At 31.4% G+C, this 19,296-nt stretch overlaps 2 long non-coding RNA genes across 2 annotated transcripts; both read left to right on the top strand.

The window, feature by feature from the left end:
- Nucleotides 1-9,064: 9,064 nt before the first annotated feature.
- On the top strand, nucleotides 9,065-11,183 carry LOC111616006. Its single transcript, XR_002755175.1, has 3 exons — nucleotides 9,065-9,108; nucleotides 9,191-9,303; nucleotides 11,001-11,183. It is a non-coding gene; the product is annotated as an uncharacterized LOC111616006 (long non-coding RNA).
- Nucleotides 11,184-17,143: 5,960 nt separating this feature from the next.
- LOC111616007 lies at nucleotides 17,144-19,230 on the top strand. The gene is made up of 3 exons (XR_002755176.1): nucleotides 17,144-17,187; nucleotides 17,270-17,382; nucleotides 19,079-19,230. It is a non-coding gene; the product is annotated as an uncharacterized LOC111616007 (long non-coding RNA).
- The last annotated feature ends 66 nt before the right edge of the window (nucleotides 19,231-19,296 follow it).

Raw genomic sequence — 19,296 nt, 5'->3', positions numbered from 1 at the left:
AATTATAAATTGTGAATACATGTGACTAATATTATTTTCATTTTTATTTTGTGCATGTTACAAGTTATAAATAAATATAAACAAACAACACTAACGCGATAACATTAAATCTAAATACCAAAATGATTAATTTAATGTGTTTTTGTTATTTCTTACTCTTGTTTTTAAGTATTTGGTATTCGGCCAAATAGTGATTAAATATTCGGTATTCGGGCAAATAGCGAAAAATAGGCCAAATACTGAATAGTAACCGAATATTTGTTACATCACTACTTATAAGTCTTTGAAACTTCCACCGCTCTGAATGGCAATAGCCGAGTGGATAAGATGCTAGGCACTGGACTTAGATGATGTAGGTTCGAACCTTTGGAGTTTTAGTGTAGTTCTTTTTATGTGTAACCTAATTTTTTTTATTTTATTGCATCACTAGCTTACTCATCACGCATTGCTGCGATCTCAGAAGAAACAAAATTCAAGCAAACTCATTATAATAAAATTCAATTTACATTTTATCATTTTTATTGAAACTTATTATTATTCATTTTAATCGGGAAACCATTTCAAAGTGTCGTTTCAATTCTATTTATTTATTGGAGTGCTTATGGATACACAATACTTTTTGTTTTTTTGTCTGGTGCGTACATGAATAAATCAGAAGGTTTCCCGACGCGTGAGCTGGCACATACAGTTGTCCATGTGAGAAGCACGGATTCTCCAAATCTAGCCCACACACTTGCAGCGATTGTCAGAAGTGTGATATTCCCCACTTTTATATATATTTTTTAATCCTTTACAATTTTAATTATTTAATTGCTCCTTCCTCTCTTCCTTGGCATGTTGTGAAATTTCTAATAGTTGGATAATAAACCGTTTTATTGTAATTTGTCTTTTTAAATTATATTGAGTTGATATTAAAATTTGGAAAAGGGGATCCCTAGATCGGTAAAATAGGCGAATTTCCTCCTACAACTTCGGTTGTTGTTTGGGATACAGTTAAGGTTTTAACAAAGTTTGAGCGAATACATAATTAGCAAAAAAAAGTTTGAAATAAAGTGATTAAACAAAAATTATTACAAAATCGTAAATAACAGTTCACAAATGCATATATAGAGATATTTTTTGGAGGGGGAAATGGTCTTCACAATTTGAAATCGATCGAGCTCACAATGAAATGCTCGTATACACTTGCGCCATCTATCGTAGGATAAATGTACTATGCCAGAAACCTTCACTGGAGTGTATTAAAAAACTTCCCAAAGTTTCATGGCAATTGGATAAATGGTGTGATAATGCATGAAGGACATACAGACAGACATACATTCATTTTTATATATATAGATTAGCATTATTATCACTATTATTATTCCTCATGTGTAAAGCTTACAGAACAAGAGACTAAAATTGTGATGTCATTTCCTGTTTAGCAAAAACAAGTCTCTATAGATTTAAGTTTTTCATGTTGTTAAATAAAATTTTTTTTCCTTTGTATTTATTTCTGGCAGACTTCAAATGTGCTACAAGTGTAAAACTTTTGGATATTTGCGGCATGAATGTACTACAATAAAATGTAATAATTGTCATAAATATGGGCATTCTTTTGAGAATTGATCAAAAAACAGTTGTGTCCACACTGATGAAGAACTTATGGGCAGACATAATAGACATCAAAGACATTTTACAGGAACATGAAAGTAGTGAAATAAAAATAGGAATAGAAAATGAATTGTGAACATTAGAACCTATGTCATGCTGAAAAGAAGAGGAAACCAGAAATATCTCAAGGATAAGTGAAAACAATAAGCAGAACGAATTGCATACAGAACAAAAGCACATAAATTGCCCTATAAAAAAAAACCCCAAAACAAAAAGAATGTAAACTTAAAAGATAATAAAATGCAGACATCTCCAGAGAATATTGTCAAAAGAAGAAAAAAAATTAAATTTTATTTAAACCTAAAACCTGAGGAATTAAAACACAACTTCAACATACCAGCCACCTGTAAAATTATAACTATGAATAAATATGAAATATTAAATCTTAACACTGAAGATAAACAGGATAATACAAATCCATTTAGCAATAATATTGAACCAGAGGTCATGATAAATCCACCAGAATGATTAATAGACTAAAAATCCTTTCAGTAAATGTTAATGGTTTAAATAATAAACATAAACAGCAGATTTTTATTCAACATCATCTAACTCAGTGATTCTCAAAGTGGGAGTCGCGACCCCAACAGGGTCGTGAAAAAAATTTTGGGGGTTGCAGAAAAATTGATGACAGATCACTTTTTTCAAATATTTTATAAATTGACTATGGATTCATGTTTAGAAATAGTAGATTCTTTTTGTTTTAGTGTGAAAACAGAGTATTCACTACTCTGAATTATGAATTAGCAATGGCAGTTCTCTTACCATTTGCAACCACTTATTTATGCAAAATGGCATTTTCAGTAATGATTAACATCAAAACAAAGCAGTGCTCTCATCTTTGCAACATAGAAATCGCTATGAGACCTGCACTGACTGATATTAAACCCAGATTTAATGTATTATGCCAAAATAAGCAGGCTTGTCCATCAAATTAAATTTAATTTAAAATATGTTTAAATTAACTTAGCTAATTGAGTTTACTAATGTCGAAACATATACATAGAATATTTTGTTCAAAGATATACCAAAGATAAGTTATTAATTTTTAATGATACTAAAAATAAATCTGCTATTAAAATTATGAGAGTTTCAATGCAATTAACCAAAAGAAATATAATAAAACAAAAGAAATATAACCCCGCTATAACACTGTTGATAATTCTGTTTTATATGAATTCCATGTTGTACGAGTCACTTAGATTTTACAAATATGTGAGCTGATCACAGCCTGGCACACACATCTGTAAAATCTAAGTGACTCGTACAACATGGAATTCATATAAAATGGAATTATCAAAAGTGTTATAGGGGGTCGACTGTAATTCCTTCTGAATTTAAATTAATCCCTTCTTCAGGATGTTTTTCTACACATACCCATTCTTCAGGGGTCTTTTGAAATATTTAAGTACAAAAGGGGAGTCGCGGACCAAAAACTTTGAGAAACACTGATCTAACTAATAAAATTGATATCCAAGAATCAATGCTTAGCGAGAATAAAAATTTTCAGAAATTTGCTTGTAACACCAATAAGTTTTATCAATGCATTTGGTCTCATGGGAACAGAGGCAATGGAGGTTCAGCAATTTTTGTTAAACACTGTATCAACATCTTATACCAAACACGACAGTTATGTCTGCCTCGCACTATGTGATATGGATAATGTTGCAACGAATAGTATATTCGGCCTCAGGCCGAATAGCCGAATATTCGGCCAAACTATTTGGCTTGATTAACACATGTGCGAAAATTGGCGCACAAACCGCATTATGGCAAGATTCCTGCTCTCTGTTGGCCTGCTGTCACTACGCTTCACCAATCGTGTTAATTTTTGACAGTTGTAGCGGACAGACAAGAGCATCATGGCAGTATATGATAAATGATGATATCAAATGTGGATAACAATGAAATGACCTAAACCTGTTAATAACAGAAAAAGAACAGAGAAGGACTGCAAAGAGAAAATGTGAAAATAAATATGAAATTGAGTTGATAACGTAATCTAACAAGTCGAAGCAGCTTATTGGCACGAAATTCACGCCTGTCAATGCCAAACAATTGTTGTCATAGACTTCGGAAAGGTAAATGCTTGTAATGAAAGTCACTTAGCGTTCACGGGCGAAAGCCTGGGACCGTTCGGGCTACCAAGCTGTCTTGAATTTATGAAATCATAACTGTGACTTATATCAATGTCCTATTTGTCTCTTTTCTCCATTATCACCATGCTATGAGTCATGTAATTGTAAAATGGGAAATCTATGACGGAAAAGTGACAAATTAAAAGTATTGTGAACGCGTATTATGATGTATGCATAGGCATACGTGGACTAGAGAGATAGAGGAAAGAGAAAGGAAAGAGCAAAGATGAGCGCTTAAAAAGGATAGGCAGGGTCAGACCCTCAGATGTGCGATGATTCTCGAATGAATAGACATGTACGTGTGCTGATCTTTGTAATTATAAATTGTGAATACATGTGACTAATATTATTTTCATTTTTATTTTGTGCATGTTACAAGTTATAAATAAATATAAACAAACAACACTAACCCAACTAATAGTGAAAAATAGGCCGAATAACGAATAGTAACTGAATATTCGTTACATCACTAGATAGGAAGTTTCACTTGGGATACAGAGAATTATTTCTGTCTACTGCCCTAAGGCAAGATACAATTTTATCAACAACCTTGATTTTTATTTAGGGTCAACTCATGATATTCTTTGAGGTAGTGACTTCAGCTTTGTTGAGAAAGCTATAGATAGACTAGGAAAACCAGAAACAAAAGGAAAAGTTAAATTTTCCAGAACCTGAAAGACCAGTTTTACCTTAGACATCAGGTGTAAAATGAACTCCCATAAACGTGAAGTTACCTATCACCAAAATAATTCCTATTCCAGGTTGGATAGATTCTACGTTTCCAGTCATCTCCAACATGTTGCATCACAATGAGAAATCATTCTGATCATTTAACAAACCATAGTGATGTTATTCTAATACTTGTCCTTGCTAAACAGAGAAGCAAATGCAAACAACTTAACTACATTCTGGAAAATAAAAGCTAGCTTACTGAAAGATGTTGCCGACACAACCCTAAGTGTGAGAAACCGTGGGCAAAGGGTTAATCCCTCTTGACCACTTATTCAGCAGCAGTCTGGAAGGACCGCTCACGTTGTTGTTCCGGATGGCTTTTTATCGAGTGGCGAGGGAGGTGAGGAAGTCGGCAGGCATCCTTTCAGATACAGGAAACAGGTTTAACAAAATAACAAAGCATTTATTATACAGCTAACACTAAAATACAGGAGGCTACACAGGGTTAAATGTGTATCTCTAGGTTATATAGGGTTAAATGCAATTAACATAATATACCAAAATCTATGATTTTGACACTTGCTTGTCTATTCTGTGAAGGCTATGCCTACTTCCGTTACGAGAGAGAGTTCGCAGTTAGCTGAAAAATTACCTCTAAAGTTGGAGGAGTTCTATATGCTGTGATAAAAGTTCTTTATGGAAGCGTTGGGTGTTGTCGATGTTTTCTACCGTTACAGGAGACAAGGAATCACTATGACCAAGTATAACTTCCATGTGTGAACTCCTGAGCGTCCAGTGGCTTGCACCTTTTATACCATTGTCGTGGGAAATCTAACATGTGATCGACTTTTGTTGATGATGACGGTGCATTCTTGACACCTGTGTGTCAACTTTCCCACTGACTTGTTACTACAACCGATGACCTCTGATCTATTTTCTATCTCTCCATTTTTTTCTAACTAAGATATTTACAATTTTACAATGGGCATTAATTTTTTTTTGGATTTTAAGAGCCCCGTAAAACTCCACAGGCTCAAATAAGCAATTTTTAACGTCAAAGAAGAAAAGGACTGCGCTTGGTGGTAATCTATGAAAAGTTAAAAGCATTGCAATTAATATAAGTATAGAAAAGGAAAAAACAACTTTGTAAACATTACAATGACAGGATATGAGTTAAAACAAGTATATAATGATAAAACTGTAGATCCAGATAAACATCAGACAGTCATAGCAAATGCAAAAGCCAAAATTTAACATGAGAGATGCCTATATGGAGTGTTTATCTGATCTTGTAAGGAACTATGTGAGCAGGAAGCTCATCCATCCAGGAATTTTACCAAATGGAACAGAAGCACATTCACTCTAAAATGATCAATGCAATAATAAATGAGAATAATGAAATTATATCAGACGAGGAAAAAATAAAAATTTGTTTGCCTATATTATTCAAAAACATTTGAAAGATAAAACTTTGACAAAGAAAAGCGTCTCATCAATGCTTAATGTGGTTTGTGTAACATAACATAAATTATCTGGATCTTTAACTTTTAAATCGCATACATCCTGCAGGGTTTGCACTAAAACTGTAGGATTACTCACCCTTCCTCTAATTCACAGGTATTTCAATCCCTAATGCCAAAACTAATTGACATACAGGTTACTGAGTTAAACAGAAACATCACATATCCAGAATGCATAGCAGCACTGAAGAGCATGCCAAATAAGAAATCACCAGGACCCAGATGGGCTACCTATAGAATTTTATAAACAATTTTTCTCTCTGATAGGACAACAATATACAACAATGCTCTGAAAACCAACAAACTTACTTTAATCATGGAATAATTACCCTCATTCCTAAAACCAATAATAAGGAAGAACAAGTGAAATTACAAACTGGAGACACGTCTCACTACTTAAAATCATTTACAAGATCCTCACTAAAGTCTCTGCTGCTAGATTGCAGACCTGCATCCTTCTAATCATTGATGAATACCAAACTTGCAGCCAGTCCATACATTCTAATATTTTCCTCTTGCAAATCATCTATGAGCTAGCCAACCAATGCTACAACACATGTGGCTTTCTACAAATAGAAACCTCCACAAAGCCTTTGATAATATTGGACATGATTTCCTCTGGCTCCTGAGCTTCAAAGACTAAGTTAAACACTCAATTTTCGGAGGCCCAGTTTTTGGAAATGCTTGAGTCGTATTATTTGGACAAGGACTTGTTTGTGTTCAAGACTACACGTTCACCAAGTTTTGTTTGAATTTGTAACCTGAATGTCTGGTTCTCTCCTTTTTTAGCAATAGGAATCATTTTGAATAATTTTTTAAAGAATAATTTCAAATAACACATTTGATAACAATATTTAAACAGTATTTCACATGTTCTGTCATGTCAAAATTTTTGCTTTAGTCTACTGAAAAAGATCAAAGTGAAAGTTTAAACAATTCCCCAAATTTTCTGTCAGTCAATAAAAAATTCCCAATCCAAAAACACTGGGTGCCTTTGCACAAAACTGCCTTTGGTTCTCAATGTCACTTCCTATTTTTCTGCCTGAATTTGTCATCTGATGTCATGAAATTGCTAGGTGCATGATAGGTGGAAGCTTGACTTTCTGTTGTTTTTTCTGAAGTGTGCTTTGTGATTCAGTTTCGTGCTGAATGTTAAAATAAGTGGACTAGGGATTTATTGCCAGTATTATATTTTTATTGACACTTTAATAAAAATATTGCTTGCTGATTTTGGCACTATACAGCATGAACCCTGATTATGTATTGATTAATAAATTCAAAATTACATAAATATGGTAGAAATTCATAATCTAGAATTCTTTAATATTATAATCTGGCATGCTTGTAAGCTTATTTTTAAAATATATCTCAGCAAAAGTTACATTATTGATCCAACCAAAGGATTAGGAGGTGAGCCAGAATTTTATTTAACAGCTGGTTGAATTACTATCAGTATACAGCATTAAAGGTGCAGTGTATGCTGCTGTCATGAACAGTGTTTGAGAGTCTACTCTGAAAAAGTTATAATAGAAACTTAACTTAGACCTGCTGTTATGCATCATGACAATCTCTCCTATGATGATAAATCTGCTGTGATGAAAAAAGTGCTACCAGCAACATGCAAATAATTTTTCAAGCTGCATCTGAGAACAATTCAATAGCATGTTTTTAGAAAATGAAATTGATGAGTGGCTACATATAGACAAAAGAGAAGCTGTTGTGAAAGTTTTGACTGCTGCTAAAAATCATTTAAAATTATTATTAATTCATAAAGACTTGCAGAAGCAGAAGACAATGAAGTGAATGAATCCACAAGATACTCCTGGCTTGATGCAACTAAACACATCTCAACACGATTTTGTGAAGCTTACTTAACCATTCTGAAGTTTAATAACTCCTTTTGTTAAATGTTTCTGAAATTTTGCAAGGAGGTTTGTGTATTAGGGGGATTGATGCTATTAAATTTTGGTGGTTAAAGGTCAAGGAGTAGAGAGATAGATGGGGATCATGTGTCATATCTTGAGTGGTGTAAGACTTAATGAAGATTTTTATTTGTTATTAGCATTAACAATTTTTTATAAAACTCATCTGTATCCTCAAAATTAAGCTTTTTTGTTATTTTATAATAATTAATAACATAAATGTTTTTAATAAAATCTTGTAACAGATGGTGCCATATGCAATTTTAAATGTTTTTGCCATGAAAGTTACGCATGTCATTGATGGAGTTTTTTGCTGCTGTGAGTAAAAGTGGTTGGTGCAAGCACTCGCATTTAAATATATGTATTCCATTTTGCGAACTAAAATTGTTATTCTGCTTAGTTTGTTTCATTGTTAAGAAGCCAGAATGTCCAGCTAGATATTGTAAAATGATATTTTAAAAATTATAAAGAACTATAAAGTAATTTACAAGATAAAGAATACAAACTACTTATATGATTTAAATAAAAACATTTGACTCTTCTATCTTTAATAAAGCTATAAACATAGTTTCATATACAGTCGACCTCCTCTATAACAAACACTGTTGATAATTCCTTTTATATGAATTCCATGTTGTACGAGTCACTTAGATTTTACAAATACATGTGCTGGGCTCTGAACGGCTCACGTATTTGTAAAATCTAAGTGACTCGTACAACATGGAATTCATATAAAACACAATAATCAACAGTGTTATATGGATGTCAACTGTATAGTAACATTTATAGTTTCATTGTTATTTTCACATATGCAAGTTTTTGAAGCCAAATATTAAATATAACTGGTTTACCAGTAATGCAATCACTAATATTGTACATTCTAACTACAGAATTAAACTTACTATAGTATACATGTATACATCCTTATCCAGAAGATAAGGTTGTATAGTATGTTTATAAAATAAGAGCAAGTTTTATAAATAATGATTTTAACCATTATTTATAAATCTTGCTCTTATTTTATATTTAAGTTTTGAGAGACAGCAAGGCAATTAAAAAAAAACCATCAGAATTTTAAAACAAATGAAATTATATATAATATATTTTACATAAGATGTATAATCTAATATTTTGAATATATTTGATTGATTAAATATTTTCAGCTTTTCCTTGACTCTTGTGGATACTCTAGATACTTTAGTGGTAAGATATGTTTTAAACTTTTTAAATAGAATTTATTTAAATAAAAATTTCCATTACCAATACAACTGATAAATTTTTATAGTTATTAGGAGATTTGGATGAATTTGAACATGCTGTCAGACTTATTATAAAGGATATAACATTTGACAATGATGTAGTAGTTTCTGTATTTGAAACAAATATAAGAATGCTTGGGTGAGTTCTTATAAAGTAAATTGATTTTTTCTTAAATGCTTTGATTTGCAGTAACAATGAATTATTTTGTAAAAATAATTACTACACCAGACGATTTTAAGATAGATAATTTGTTAATCTTAAATTTTTATACTTGATTTTATTTATACAGTATATGTAAAACTGCTTCCTTTAGCTGCTGCTTATTTGATTAAATGCAATGATTTTTAAATTTGTTGTGTGATTAAAAATATTTACTTGAAGAATTAATGTTTATATGATATTTCAAAAACTAATACTTAAGCAATATTGATGGCTAACATTTTTGATTTTGAAGCACTTCAGATTTTCATTCTGAATTTTTTTGGTGTTGATTTATAAAACAAAAATTAGTTTAAAGTAAATGGTTCAAAATTTTAGAAATTTGAAAAGATGTAAAATATTTTATTTTTTTTAAATTAAGATTTCCAGTTTTCACAAAGATTTTTTTCAAGATGATCTGTCTGATAAATGCAAGTAAAAGAAAATGTATTATTATATCTTTCCAGTTCTGCTTACCATAATGGAATTTGTATATGGAAATGATGACTTAATACAATTTTAAAAAATTTTAAAGATTAAATTGTTGAAAAATTGAATAATTTTTTTAGATTTCTCTCTGACACTTTTTTAGTTGATTATGCTTGACCAATATTGTTTTTCTTAAATCATCACTACTTATGAACATTACAAAGTGCTCCTACTTTATTATTTTATTGACTTAATAACATAGAACAGTGGTTCCCAATTAGTGGTACGCGAAATTGCGTAAAGGGGTACGCGCGGCAATCTAAAATCGGTCGATTTAAAATTGAAATGCATGAGATGAAGCAATAAAAAAAATAATGGATGGACCATGAAAAATTCAGCAATTTACAAAATGATGTTGAATGCACAAATTCGTTTATTTATAACTAAAAATAATCTCAAAATTTCATTAAAAAAATGCATTTGTGACAATACCTAAATGAAATTCTTACGCAAGAAACAAAAATTGTACAATTAACACAAATTGTGTTAATTGTACAATTATCATTATTATCATGTCAGTGAAGTGGCAATAAAATATTTACCGCTATTTTGCACAACGTACCTCTGCGAGAGCGGATTTTCGGCCATGACAAACATGAAAACTAAACATCGTAACCGACTTCAACTCGAAGATGACTCGAGACTAAAGCTGATCAAAAAGCAACCAGATTTTACAAAGTTGTGCAAAGAAAATCGTGCACATTTGTCACATTAAAATTAAATAACCTTATGTTATTTTCATTATTATTAGAATTGTATTTTAAAGGTAATAAATGTAAAAAAAAATTTATTCTATTTATCACTAGCTGTCTACCCACAGCTTCGCCCGCATTATATCGAATTTTCTCGTGGGAGTAAGATATTTTCTCGCAGTAAAATGTAGCCCATGTCCATCTCCAACATGTAAGCTATCTCTGTGCCAAATTTTATTAAAACCTGTTCAGTGGTTTAGACATGAAAAGGTGACAGACAGACATAATTACCTTCGAATTTATAATATTAGTACAGCTTAATATGAATTTCTGCTATAAGGGGTACACGAGTTTGAGCTCTTTCTTAAAGTGGCTCAAACTAATTGGGAACCACTGACATAGAAAAACTATTTTCTGATAAATAACTTTATAATTAAAAGTTTTTTCATTAATTAGGGGATTATTGAGTGGACATATATTGGCAACTTATTTACAAGAAGAATTTAATCGAATGCAGTGGTATCATGGTGAATTATTAGTTATTGCAGAAGAATTAGGACAGAGATTACTTCCAGCATTTAATACGTCAACTGGTATACCTCATCCAAGAGTAATTATTCATTTTTGTTAATTTCTTACAAAATATATTTATAGTTAGTAAATTCTGCAATTAATTTATCATTTTAGTAAATGAAAATTATTCCCTTTTCTTTTAAAGTAATGTATGTTTTCATATGATAAAAAAGAAACATCTTATTGAAATACAAGATCCAATATTTTATTACATCAATATTGTTTTTTTTTAACCTTTTTACTAAATACAGTAATACCCCGAACTTACGCGATAGGTGGGACCGAGCGATGACCGCGTAAGTTGGGGTATAATTTCACAATTTGTGTAAAATCCAAGTCGAATGTATGTAAGCTAATAAATGTTCTCGTTAATCTTATCTAGTCTTTTGATTTGTTCACGGTTACAAGAAATCACCACATAGAGTCTCTCGAGTCTCCGTAGATATAACAAACATAGAAATAAATAACACAAAATAAATCGTAGCTATGTGTCGATTCCGCGCGACATGTCCGAACATGTAAGCTGAACAATAGTGTGGGGGGAGTGAGTAATCAAGAGTTGCGTGGCGCTCAGACAAAAGACGAATCGGCGAGATTTGAAAATTGTGTAACTCCGGATTCGCATAAGTCGGGGTAGCGTAAGTCGAGGTATTACTGTACAGTAGAGCATCGATTATCCAACTCAATTGGGGACTGGGGTTGGTCAGATAACTGAAAAAACAGATAACCGAAAAATATGAAAAAATACATTATTAGTATAGTATATTAGTATATCTCATGTAATTAGTATATTATTATATTGCTATTAACCTACTTCGCGTTGAATTTTCATCAATGTTGAGCCTAACAAAAATTTTTTTAAAATAATAATTGTCACTATTGTATTGTTAAAAATTAGAAAATTAAGCTTTGTTTAAATACTGGCTCCCTTTCATGGTCGAGCCATGTTGCCAGCTAAAACACGTAAAAATACTATTAAAGTAGCCAAGACATAGCCAAATATTNGACAGACCCTCAGATGTGCGATGATTCTCGAATGAATAGACATGTACGTGTGCTGATCTTTGTAATTATAAATTGTGAATACATGTGACTAATATTATTTTCATTTTTATTTTGTGCATGTTACAAGTTATAAATAAATATAAACAAACAACACTAACCCAACTAATAGTGAAAAATAGGCCGAATAACGAATAGTAACTGAATATTCGTTACATCACTAGATAGGAAGTTTCACTTGGGATACAGAGAATTATTTCTGTCTACTGCCCTAAGGCAAGATACAATTTTATCAACAACCTTGATTTTTATTTAGGGTCAACTCATGATATTCTTTGAGGTAGTGACTTCAGCTTTGTTGAGAAAGCTATAGATAGACTAGGAAAACCAGAAACAAAAGGAAAAGTTAAATTTTCCAGAACCTGAAAGACCAGTTTTACCTTAGACATCAGGTGTAAAATGAACTCCCATAAACGTGAAGTTACCTATCACCAAAATAATTCCTATTCCAGGTTGGATAGATTCTACGTTTCCAGTCATCTCCAACATGTTGCATCACAATGAGAAATCATTCTGATCATTTAACAAACCATAGTGATGTTATTCTAATACTTGTCCTTGCTAAACAGAGAAGCAAATGCAAACAACTTAACTACATTCTGGAAAATAAAAGCTAGCTTACTGAAAGATGTTGCCGACACAACCCTAAGTGTGAGAAACCGTGGGCAAAGGGTTAATCCCTCTTGACCACTTATTCAGCAGCAGTCTGGAAGGACCGCTCACGTTGTTGTTCCGGATGGCTTTTTATCGAGTGGCGAGGGAGGTGAGGAAGTCGGCAGGCATCCTTTCAGATACAGGAAACAGGTTTAACAAAATAACAAAGCATTTATTATACAGCTAACACTAAAATACAGGAGGCTACACAGGGTTAAATGTGTATCTCTAGGTTATATAGGGTTAAATGCAATTAACATAATATACCAAAATCTATGATTTTGACACTTGCTTGTCTATTCTGTGAAGGCTATGCCTACTTCCGTTACGAGAGAGAGTTCGCAGTTAGCTGAAAAATTACCTCTAAAGTTGGAGGAGTTCTATATGCTGTGATAAAAGTTCTTTATGGAAGCGTTGGGTGTTGTCGATGTTTTCTACCGTTACAGGAGACAAGGAATCACTATGACCAAGTATAACTTCCATGTGTGAACTCCTGAGCGTCCAGTGGCTTGCACCTTTTATACCATTGTCGTGGGAAATCTAACATGTGATCGACTTTTGTTGATGATGACGGTGCATTCTTGACACCTGTGTGTCAACTTTCCCACTGACTTGTTACTACAACCGATGACCTCTGATCTATTTTCTATCTCTCCATTTTTTTCTAACTAAGATATTTACAATTTTACAATGGGCATTAATTTTTTTTTGGATTTTAAGAGCCCCGTAAAACTCCACAGGCTCAAATAAGCAATTTTTAACGTCAAAGAAGAAAAGGACTGCGCTTGGTGGTAATCTATGAAAAGTTAAAAGCATTGCAATTAATATAAGTATAGAAAAGGAAAAAACAACTTTGTAAACATTACAATGACAGGATATGAGTTAAAACAAGTATATAATGATAAAACTGTAGATCCAGATAAACATCAGACAGTCATAGCAAATGCAAAAGCCAAAATTTAACATGAGAGATGCCTATATGGAGTGTTTATCTGATCTTGTAAGGAACTATGTGAGCAGGAAGCTCATCCATCCAGGAATTTTACCAAATGGAACAGAAGCACATTCACTCTAAAATGATCAATGCAATAATAAATGAGAATAATGAAATTATATCAGACGAGGAAAAAATAAAAATTTGTTTGCCTATATTATTCAAAAACATTTGAAAGATAAAACTTTGACAAAGAAAAGCGTCTCATCAATGCTTAATGTGGTTTGTGTAACATAACATAAATTATCTGGATCTTTAACTTTTAAATCGCATACATCCTGCAGGGTTTGCACTAAAACTGTAGGATTACTCACCCTTCCTCTAATTCACAGGTATTTCAATCCCTAATGCCAAAACTATTTGACATACAGGTTACTGAGTTAAACAGAAACATCACATATCCAGAATGCATAGCAGCACTGAAGAGCATGCCAAATAAGAAATCACCAGGACCCAGATGGGCTACCTATAGAATTTTATAAACAATTTTTCTCTCTGATAGGACAACAATATACAACAATGCTCTGAAAACCAACAAACTTACTTTAATCATGGAATAATTACCCTCATTCCTAAAACCAATAATAAGGAAGAACAAGTGAAATTACAAACTGGAGACACGTCTCACTACTTAAAATCATTTACAAGATCCTCACTAAAGTCTCTGCTGCTAGATTGCAGACCTGCATCCTTCTAATCATTGATGAATACCAAACTTGCAGCCAGTCCATACATTCTAATATTTTCCTCTTGCAAATCATCTATGAGCTAGCCAACCAATGCTACAACACATGTGGCTTTCTACAAATAGAAACCTCCACAAAGCCTTTGATAATATTGGACATGATTTCCTCTGGCTCCTGAGCTTCAAAGACTAAGTTAAACACTCAATTTTCGGAGGCCCAGTTTTTGGAAATGCTTGAGTCGTATTATTTGGACAAGGACTTGTTTGTGTTCAAGACTACACGTTCACCAAGTTTTGTTTGAATTTGTAACCTGAATGTCTGGTTCTCTCCTTTTTTAGCAATAGGAATCATTTTGAATAATTTTTTAAAGAATAATTTCAAATAACACATTTGATAACAATATTTAAACAGTATTTCACATGTTCTGTCATGTCAAAATTTTTGCTTTAGTCTACTGAAAAAGATCAAAGTGAAAGTTTAAACAATTCCCCAAATTTTCTGTCAGTCAATAAAAAATTCCCAATCCAAAAACACTGGGTGCCTTTGCACAAAACTGCCTTTGGTTCTCAATGTCACTTCCTATTTTTCTGCCTGAATTTGTCATCTGATGTCATGAAATTGCTAGGTGCATGATAGGTGGAAGCTTGACTTTCTGTTGTTTTTTCTGAAGTGTGCTTTGTGATTCAGTTTCGTGCTGAATGTTAAAATAAGTGGACTAGGGATTTATTGCCAGTATTATATTTTTATTGACACTTTAATAAAAATATTGCTTGCTGATTTTGGCACTATACAGCATGAACCCTGATTATGTATTGATTAATAAATTCAAAATTACATAAATATGGTAGAAATTCATAATCTAGAATTCTTTAATATTATAATCTGGCATGCTTGTAAGCTTATTTTTAAAATATATCTCAGCAAAAGTTACATTATTGATCCAACCAAAGGATTAGGAGGTGAGCCAGAATTTTATTTAACAGCTGGTTGAATTACTATCAGTATACAGCATTAAAGGTGCAGTGTATGCTGCTGTCATGAACAGTGTTTGAGAGTCTACTCTGAAAAAGTTATAATAGAAACTTAACTTAGACCTGCTGTTATGCATCATGACAATCTCTCCTATGATGATAAATCTGCTGTGATGAAAAAAGTGCTACCAGCAACATGCAAATAATTTTTCAAGCTGCATCTGAGAACAATTCAATAGCATGTTTTTAGAAAATGAAATTGATGAGTGGCTACATATAGACAAAAGAGAAGCTGTTGTGAAAGTTTTGACTGCTGCTAAAAATCATTTAAAATTATTATTAATTCATAAAGACTTGCAGAAGCAGAAGACAATGAAGTGAATGAATCCACAAGATACTCCTGGCTTGATGCAACTAAACACATCTCAACACGATTTTGTGAAGCTTACTTAACCATTTTGAAGTTTAATAACTCCTTTTGTTAAATGTTTCTGAAATTTTGCAAGGAGGTTTGTGTATTAGGGGGATTGATGCTATTAAATTTTGGTGGTTAAAGGTCAAGGAGTAGAGAGATAGATGGGGATCATGTGTCATATCTTGAGTGGTGTAAGACTTAATGAAGATTTTTATTTGTTATTAGCATTAACAATTTTTTATAAAACTCATCTGTATCCTCAAAATTAAGCTTTTTTGTTATTTTATAATAATTAATAACATAAATGTTTTTAATAAAATCTTGTAACAGATGGTGCCATATGCAATTTTAAATGTTTTTGCCATGAAAGTTACGCATGTCATTGATGGAGTTTTTTGCTGCTGTGAGTAAAAGTGGTTGGTGCAAGCACTCGCATTTAAATATATGTATTCCATTTTGCGAACTAAAATTGTTATTCTGCTTAGTTTGTTTCATTGTTAAGAAGCCAGAATGTCCAGCTAGATATTGTAAAATGATATTTTAAAAATTATAAAGAACTATAAAGTAATTTACAAGATAAAGAATACAAACTACTTATATGATTTAAATAAAAACATTTGACTCTTCTATCTTTAATAAAGCTATAAACATAGTTTCATATACAGTCGACCTCCTCTATAACAAACACTGTTGATAATTCCTTTTATATGAATTCCATGTTGTACGAGTCACTTAGATTTTACAAATACATGTGCTGGGCTCTGAACGGCTCACGTATTTGTAAAATCTAAGTGACTCGTACAACATGGAATTCATATAAAACACAATAATCAACAGTGTTATATGGATGTCAACTGTATAGTAACATTTATAGTTTCATTGTTATTTTCACATATGCAAGTTTTTGAAGCCAAATATTAAATATAACTGGTTTACCAGTAATGCAATCACTAATATTGTACATTCTAACTACAGAATTAAACTTACTATAGTATACATGTATACATCCTTATCCAGAAGATAAGGTTGTATAGTATGTTTATAAAATAAGAGCAAGTTTTATAAATAATGATTTTAACCATTATTTATAAATCTTGCTCTTATTTTATATTTAAGTTTTGAGAGACAGCAAGGCAATTAAAAAAAAACCATCAGAATTTTAAAACAAATGAAATTATATATAATATATTTTACATAAGATGTATAATCTAATATTTTGAATATATTTGATTGATTAAATATTTTCAGCTTTTCCTTGACTCTTGTGGATACTCTAGATACTTTAGTGGTAAGATATGTTTTAAACTTTTTAAATAGAATTTATTTAAATAAAAATTTCCATTACCAATACAACTGATAAATTTTTATAGTTATTAGGAGATTTGGATGAATTTGAACATGCTGTCAGACTTATTATAAAGGATATAACATTTGACAATGATGTAGTAGTTTCTGTATTTGAAACAAATATAAGAATGCTTGGGTGAGTTCTTATAAAGTAAATTGATTTTTTCTTAAATGCTTTGATTTGCAGTAACAATGAATTATTTTGTAAAAATAATTACTACACCAGACGATTTTAAGATAGATAATTTGTTAATCTTAAATTTTTATACTTGATTTTATTTATACAGTATATGTAAAACTGCTTCCTTTAGCTGCTGCTTATTTGATTAAATGCAATGATTTTTAAATTTGTTGTGTGATTAAAAATATTTACTTGAAGAATTAATGTTTATATGATATTTCAAAAACTAATACTTAAGCAATATTGATGGCTAACATTTTTGATTTTGAAGCACTTCAGATTTTCATTCTGAATTTTTTTGGTGTTGATTTATAAAACAAAAATTAGTTTAAAGTAAATGGTTCAAAATTTTAGAAATTTGAAAAGATGTAAAATATTTTATTTTTTTTAAATTAAGATTTCCAGTTTTCACAAAGATTTTTTTCAAGATGATCTGTCTGATAAATGCAAGTAAAAGAAAATGTATTATTATATCTTTCCAGTTCTGCTTACCATAATGGAATTTGTATATGGAAATGATGACTTAATACAATTTTAAAAAATTTTAAAGATTAAATTGTTGAAAAATTGAATAATTTTTTTAGATTTCTCTCTGACACTTTTTTAGTTGATTATGCTTGACCAATATTGTTTTTCTTAAATCATCACTACTTATGAACATTACAAAGTGCTCCTACTTTATTATTTTATTGACTTAATAACATAGAACAGTGGTTCCCAATTAGTGGTACGCGAAATTGCGTAAAGGGGTACGCGCGGCAATCTAAAATCGGTCGATTTAAAATTGAAATGCATGAGATGAAGCAATAAAAAAAATAATGGATGGACCATGAAAAATTCAGCAATTTACAAAATGATGTTGAATGCACAAATTCGTTTATTTATAACTAAAAATAATCTCAAAATTTCATTAAAAAAATGCATTTGTGACAATACCTAAATGAAATTCTTACGCAAGAAACAAAAATTGTACAATTAACACAAATTGTGTTAATTGTACAATTATCATTATTATCATGTCAGTGAAGTGGCAATAAAATATTTACCGCTATTTTGCACAACGTACCTCTGCGAGAGCGGATTTTCGGCCATGACAAACATGAAAACTAAACATCGTAACCGACTTCAACTCGAAGATGACTCGAGACTAAAGCTGATCAAAAAGCAACCAGATTTTGCAAAGTTGTGCAAAGAAAATCGTGCACATTTGTAACATCAAAATTAAATAACCTTATGTTATTTTCGTTATTATTAAAATTGTATTTTAAAGGTAATAAATGTAAAATAAACTTATTCTATTTATCACTAGCTGTCTACCCACAGCTTCGCCCGCATTATATCGAATTTTCTCGTGGGAGTAAGATATTTTCTCGCAGTAAAATGTAGCCCATGTTCATCTCCAACATGTAAGCTATCTCTGTGCCAAATTTTATTAAAACCTGTTCAGTGGTTTAGACATGAAAAGGTGACAGACAGACATAATTACCTTCGAATTTATAATATTAGTACAGCTTAATATGAATTTCTGCTATAAGGGGTACACGAGTTTGAGCTCTTTCTTAAAGTGGCTCAAACTAATTGGGAACCACTGACATAGAAAAACTATTTTCTGATAAATAACTTTATAATTAAAAGTTTTTTCATTAATTAGGGGATTATTGAGTGGACATATATTGGCAACTTATTTACAAGAAGAATTTAATCGAATGCAGTGGTATCATGGTGAATTATTAGTTATTGCAGAAGAATTAGGACAGAGATTACTTCCAGCATTTAATACGTCAACTGGTATACCTCATCCAAGAGTAATTATTCATTTTTGTTAATTTCTTACAAAATATATTTATAGTTAGTAAATTCTGCAATTAA

Source organism: Centruroides sculpturatus, unplaced genomic scaffold (assembly GCF_000671375.1).
Source record: "Centruroides sculpturatus isolate CEXI.00-Female unplaced genomic scaffold, Cexi_2.0 scaffold2746, whole genome shotgun sequence".
Classification (NCBI taxonomy): domain Eukaryota; kingdom Metazoa; phylum Arthropoda; class Arachnida; order Scorpiones; family Buthidae; genus Centruroides; species Centruroides sculpturatus.
Note: the sequence above shows the minus strand (reverse complement) of the source record. Positions and strands in the feature narration are given on the sequence as shown.